We start from the raw sequence: 7666 nt of genomic DNA on the forward strand, positions 1-7666 counted from the left end.
AGAATTAAACCTCTTGACAAACTTTTTCTTTCCAGCCTCAACTACCACGTTCACCTGTAATACTCTTCTCAAACATCATTCAGACCAGCTTGGTCTATTTATGAATACATAATGTTAAAACTAATTCTGGACAGCTCTTAATCTCAGGTATTGTCTAGGATCTGGCTGGCACCAAGCTTTTCATGTTTTCTTTTACTCTGTTCAGGCGAAAAGAGACATTCCTTAATGTTGCTCCATTCCTATTTTCTATTTGCCATTCTAGACCTAATTTCTGAATTTCTCTGTTTCTACTCTATGCTCTAAAAGACTAAACTCTAAAAATTGCACTATGCAGGACTCTTTATATTTAGCTAATTAATACTGGAGTTGGGAAATGTAAAATACAAAAAGAAAGTGATTTCTGGGCATTTCTCTTGCACCCCCATCACCTTCCATGCCTTTCCACCCATACCATGATGGCTGTGGTCTTCCACACCCAAGCCCTGCTCCTCCCTGGCATGACTCTGCTCTATGGCTGTGAGTCCCTGGCCTTTGGGTAATGGCTACTCTCTTTCTTCTTTTCAGGCATAAATATGTTAATACCATTGTGATTTCTATTTGCATCCCCCTTATGAGAGGGATGTTGAGCATTTTTTTCATATGTTTTTGACTGTTTCTGTGTCTTCTTTGGAGAGTTTGCCTGTTCAGCTCATTTGCCCAACTTCTAATCAGATTGACTATTGTTTTGCTAGTAAGCTGCTTGAGTTCCCTGTATATTCTGGTTATCAGTCCCTTATCTGAGGTAGACTTTGTGAATATATTTTCTTAGCCTGAGGGTTTTCTCTTCACTCTAATTATTGTATCTTTTGTTGTGCAGAAGGTTTTTAACTTGACATAATCCAAATTTTCTATTTACTGGATCATTGCTTGTATAGTAATAAATGTAAAATAAATAAATAAATAAAATAAAATAAAATAAAATAAAATAAAAAGAGGGAAAAAGAATGCAAATGTTTTCCCTCAGTTTCTAGTTTATTGTTTCTTCGCCATTCCCTGTGAATTTCCGTAATTTTCTTTGTAAATAGTACAAGTCTCTTCATTAAACATTCAGTTTAATGAAATCATGTGACCTGTTTACTCCTTCCTGCCAGAGCCTTTCAGATAGATCACTAATTAGCAAAAACAAATAAATAAAACAAACAAAAACGCTGATTACAGGTTAGAGATGGCATGTACGTTTCATCCTATGTATAGGATATATTAGGGCACATTTGTTAAGTGAACAATGGGGAGAAGTGTGGAGGGGGCTTTAGGGATGGAAGGTCAGTGCCTGGTGAGGGAAAGTCCTGATTTCTAGAGCAGCTGAGGCCCATGGGCTCTATAGTCAATTCCAAACCCAGGCCTCAGGAGGTCTTGTACATTCTGTTTCCTTTCTCAGAAACTGAATCTTCCATGTAAACAACCTCTCTTTACACTCCTGGATGGTAAGGATACAGTCACTCCTATTGCTGTAGTCAGCAGTCAGATGATTGTCAAGCATACACATAAGGTGGTCTGGACCAGCCAGCACGCTGCTACATCTCTTGCTACACATGGTGTATGAGCACTTCTGGCAAGGATTAGCAGAGCCACTAGTCTGAGTCCCACTTCAGTTTTTCACCCATGGATTCATAAGCTAAGTGAATGATTCTTTTTGCTTTAAGTGGTTAATTACAGAAAGTTAGCCAACTGACTCATCAGTTAACATAGACATAGCCAAATATAGTGCAATGAGATTAAATATTTCAAAAAGAAGTAGTAAAAATGAGTAAACATAATTAATATGCAGGCTCTATGTCATCGAAAATTATATCAGCAATTTTTAATGAAGGGAGATTGTCAGATTTCCTTAAATTGTGACCCAATATACAGTAGCCAAGACTTGTCATCATCTGTACCACAGACACACCTCATTTTATTGCTAGGTTAGCCTCGTACAATTGTACAGGTACAGAGACCCTGAAGTTATTGTGTGTGTATTGTTGAGCAGACTATTCAGTGTGATGATGTCATTAGAAGCTAGAATTCTCAGTTTGAACAATGTAGAGGGACTGGATTGTAAATGTAAAGTAGAGAAAATGGAACCTCAAGCAGATGGTCAAGATGTGGCTCAACAGTGGGACTGATAGGCATATCATTCTGTTTGACCCAGTGGGTCGAGAGTGATCAGAAGCAGGGCATGCAGGCATATCAATCTCAAACTGAGCAAAATTTTAGAAAAAACCTGATCTACATTCAAGATATCAATCAAGAGATAGTAACCATCTGAAGACGTCAAGGAAGCTGCGGAGAAATAAATCCTAGGCAAACTGGTAACAGAGATACATAAATACGAATAATGATATTACTGGGAAATGGAGAATTAGAATTTAGAGAGTAGGATAGATGAAAATATCAAGTCAATATTATGTTTTTTTGACATCGACAATCATACTGTGATTATGAATGAAAGCCTTTTGTTCGTAGGACATAGACACTTAAGCAGTAAAGGAAAGAATATGTTATTAAAGATATATAATACATAATTGAATAAGATCATTATGTCTATATCTTTACTTGATTACTACACTCTGTATGCATGCTTGAAAAGCCACATGGTATCCCACAAAGATGTACAATGATTATATATAAATCCAGTTAAAAAAATGAAAAGATAGATATATTCTTGAGGCCAGATGGTGAGGCAGCAGCAACGTGACGGGATTCACCTGGGAAAATCCTGATTTCACACCTGAAAAATCCTGATTTCCCTTCCCTGCACTTGCAGGGCTGGCTGAGTGGGAGCAGATTGCAGAATGAGGATACTTTTGGAAAGGCCTCCCTCTTTGTCTTTTCCCTTTCCCTCAGGGAAGACATAAGTAAGATTTGAAAACAAAAACCAATAAATCATATTATCACATGGTTCATGCGGAAGTAAAATATGCATAAGTAGTATAAGTGATGAGTAGAGGATGAAGCAAAGGGAAAACTAAAGGAAATACTCTATAGATCTATTCCAATTAGCCATTAGCACTGATACACAAGGCAATTTATACTAAAGGGTAAATGAATAACCTTTTACACTGAAGGGCAAACATTGCACATAACACACATTAATGAAGAAAAAACATTTAACAAATTTCAGTCACTTGGAGAGGTATCTGCAGTTTTTCAGGGTATGCATTAAGACGATATTCTTGGTAACATGGTTTTTGTTTCTCTTTTATTTATTATTATTGTTACCATTATTGTTAATTTTCTAAAGGGCATATGTACTCACTGGAGACAGAGAAGATAAATGAGCAAGCACCTTCTCCCATGGTAGATGGACATACTGTAACCCCTGCTCCCCTATTACTTTTTTGGGATTTGGGGCATGCACATATATGCATCCGGGATTTTTCTCAAACAACCAGGTATAAACCACACAGTAGTCACGTGCCTTAACTACACATGTGCCTTAACCTCCAGGCCATTAGATGGCCCAGTAACATTTTTTTTTTCTTTTAGAGAGGTTTTTTGCTATAGGGCATGTGCACTCACCAGAGAGACAGAGAGAGATAGACAGAAAGCGAGAAATCACCCGCCAGGAGTAATGACCATGCCGCAATCCCTTCTCTCCCATTCACCCCCTGAGATTTTGGGCACGCACACATACGCATCCCATGTGTTTTAAGCCACTGGGTCTGGAACTTGAACTGTGATCGACTCTGTGGTAGTCCAGCAATGTAACAATTATGCTACCTGTTTGTCTAGTAACATGAATTTTTATACCCTATGTTCTTCTTATACCTTCTGTTCCAACTAGTCCATACTTACAGCTTTGCATTTCAGTTCAAGTAGTGTTTGCTGGATGTGCACTCTGTTATTAATCTGATATAGAAAACTACTCTCCGGTACAATTACACTTGTCTGTGGGCTAGCAAAGAAGTAAATACTGACCAAATCGCTGGGGCAGAAGAAATCGCCCCCACGTCATTGAGTCCCGTAAGTGACTTTCTTCTGAGGGCCTGACGGTGTTTCACCTTGTGCTCAGAATGCTGGGAAGTCTTCCTCTCTTAGAACATGTGGTTACTGAGAATTTTGGAGCCATTTTAATTTAAAAAAATAAAGCAAAGTTGAGGTCTTTTAAGATTATGACTGCCACAAGAATATTAAATGGTGTAATTTAGAAGTTTGAGGGAATGACATTTTGATGAATAGTTTCATCAATACTTTGGGCTCCATTGCCCTGTAAAATAAGGGAATAGAGAGACCATTTGTGCGATGTGCCTGGAGCTCTGCAGACATATTAATTCAGCAGCGCTGCGGGCCCAGGGGGCTTTCATTACCGTACATACAGAATCTTGACTAAGAGATGGGAGCCAAGTCGTGAAAAGGTCTCCAGGCTTCTCTGCACGTGGTACGCTGTGTGTGCAGTCTGAGTCCTCTTAAGATGGCATGAGCTATGATTGGGCTCAGGATCACACGCATCCATACACCATGGGTCCTGGGAGCCCTTGGGCAGAAACGAGAAATATTTACAGACTTCCTAAAGCTTAGTTTCAATATTGTAAAAACAATCATTCCTTTTCATTTGGATACTAGCAAGAAAATATTGAAATTTAAAATATTAAAAATGAAAAGTAGCAACGTGATTGAGCTAATAAATGATATGGTTCTTTTCATCAATATTGACCTTAATGCACACTCCAGGCCTTTCCATGTCTTGAATGCATCAGCAAAGTGTTGATCTTCAGATGGCAAGCTTATCTGCCACTCAACAAACATTTAGAACAAGGTGACGCTGATGGTATTATTTAATTTGAAGATTTTGCCGATGTTGCTCCATCCACATACTTCAACAAACATTCACTCAACACACTTTTACTAAGTACTCACACTGCTCTGGGAGCTACTCCAAGCAAATAAGACTAGATGAGACTGGGAAATCTGAAATCACTTAGAGTCTATTAAAACACAGAAGCTTTTATATCTGATAAGTACAAAATAGTGGAAGGCACAAAGCAAAAGCTTATCTCTTTTCACAGCTAAGTGATGTAAGGGAAATTATAAATTCTCTGCAATAAACTCTTTGATATACCATCTAATGTTAAATTTATAGTGGTCTCAGTATGATGCTTGGGGTTCATCAAGAAAAAGCCATTAGTTTATCTTTTCTAATACAACTAAAAAGGGTTCTTGGCTGCTACATTTTCTCTTTTGTTTATAGAAGAATTTTCTCATAGATAAAATTACTCCAATTCTGCTTAATGTTCATTTATCACCTATATTGACACAAGGGAGTATCGAAAATAATCAATTTGCAAGTACTTTTAATTTCTGTTATACACTCTAGTGGCAATTTAGAAATGTGTGCTAAAAGTTCTATTAACCAGAAGATATTTTACCTAGTTATAGTTCTTCTAGAATTTTTTGCTAACGGCATAACTACAGTACAAATAGTACACAATTCATGCTTTAAAGGCCAAAATTCTAGAGGAAAGTGAAATACTGAGCTATAAGCTTGGGTCTTATTTTCAAAAGCTTTTCCAAAATTGTTAAACTGCATGAATCATGTGCGTGGGGAGCAAAACAGACAGAAACGGAACATCGCAGTGTAGTTTTCAGCGTATTTTCAACGTAGAGGAGGCAGAAACTGGAGCTGGGCCCCTAAATGTGTCTTGAACTCTGGCAACATAACAGGCTCAAAGTCTGTCATATGGAGCACCATGCAGAGGCCATGGGAAAGACAAAGGCTAAATTGAAAGTAGCCAGGAAAAAAAAGAGTGTATACATATATACACACATAATCTTTAAAGGAGAAGAATAAGATGGACAGCTGAAATTGTTAGCAGACACAGGACAGTCAACAAATTGCTGAAAGAAATTAAAGGCTAACATGCAGACTGTATAAAGGCTAACATGCAGACTGTATATATATATATATATACACACACACACATACATATACATATATATATATATATATATAATTTTTCTCTTCAATAATAAGAAAGAAAAAAACAAAATGAGCGAGAGACTTTAAAAGACACATTATAAAGAAAATAAATGAATGGTCAATAAAGACATAATATGATACTGTACATTATTAACCACTCAGGAAATACAAATCAAACATTAGAAAAAATATATAGAACTCCAAATGTGCGTGCTGAGGAAACAGACATTGAAAATAAATTCACTGTGTGCATGACTTTGGCAAAAGCAATAGAAAATGCCAAAGGAAGCAGAAGTGGATTATGAAATATAACAGCAAGAGCCTAAAATCAATTCATCAAGAAAAAGAGAGAGAAATCTTCAACAAGTCTGATTAGGAGGAAAATAGAGCAGATGCAAATGAACAGCCCAGGGAAGGAGGCCGCCCCTACCAGCCATGTCTCCCAGGACGCCGCGTCCCGTGCTGCTGCTGCACTAAGTATTCTCCTGCAATCTCTAGGACCTCCCTAGCAGGTTCATACTGGTCAGGTCCACACTTACATTTAGTTGAGGAAACTAAACTCATGAGTCCTGGAGGCAGGAGCAGAGCCCAAGAAATCTGCCTCCGGTGTGTGAGATTTTAATCACCCCAAGGGAGATGAAAAGAGTCGCATGAGAGACAAAGTGCTATCACAATAGAATAAACATTTCTACACTTTTTCCCAAATAAATGAAAGTTAAAAGTTTACTGAATGTCCAAAGGAATTATGAATAGAACAATAGCAGATAAAATTCAAAGTGGGATATATAATGTAGAGGCCGAAAAGACAATGCTATGTCCAGATACCGTCTATGTGAATTCTAGCAAGCACTGAGCAGTCGGTGCCAGCACAGCCCCTGCTATTTCTGTGTTGCTGCTGGTGCTCTGACTGTTCCCCTGACCACCTCCGTTACCACTGCAGCTGCTGCTGTTCCTCCTGCTCTGGTTCCTCCTGCTAGGCTTCTGCTGTTGCTTCTGCTGCTCCTGTTGCTACCGGCATCACTACTACTGCCCTGCACACATGTAGCTGTGACTCCTTGGTTTGCCTCCATTCCTACCACCACCATTACTACTACTGCTGACAAGTATGAACATATCAAAGCAGACAGGTTTTCCCACTTGTTATGTGCCTGGCACTAATGCTTTTCACATATTAACCTGTTTAATCTTTACAGAATTCCTAAAAACATTGGTACTATAAAGTATTACAATTTCCTTTTGTTAAATTTATTTTCTTTTTCTAGATTTTTGCTATAAGGCACATGCACTTGCAAAAAAGAGACAGAGAAAGGCAATGAGAGGGAAAGTAAGAAACCACCCCTCCTGGGGATGGGTGCATCACAATCCATCCTCCTTTATTTTCCTCTTGGGATTTTGAGCACCTACACATAGACACCCAGCTTGATTTCAAGGCACCAGGTCTGTAGTCTAACCATGATCAGCCATGTGAGAGTTTAGTACCTTAATTACTACATCACTTGCTGGCCCCCAAATTATTAGAATTTTCTAGAACAGAAAAAAATGGGTTACCAATATTTAAGTCTCCACTTAGGTGCAAGACAGACTACACAACACAGCCACTTGCTGACTTGCATATCAAGTAAAGTCAATGGTCTGCAAGATGTGCCATTTGGCTGACGTGGCCTTGGCCTGCAAAAGATTTTCATGAGGTCTCTTCTGCTTCAGTGACTGAGAAGTTCTCCTGTCTCA

Source organism: Tupaia chinensis, unplaced genomic scaffold (genome assembly GCF_000334495.1).
Source record: "Tupaia chinensis unplaced genomic scaffold, TupChi_1.0 Scaffold000096_1, whole genome shotgun sequence".
Taxonomy (NCBI): domain Eukaryota; kingdom Metazoa; phylum Chordata; class Mammalia; order Scandentia; family Tupaiidae; genus Tupaia; species Tupaia belangeri.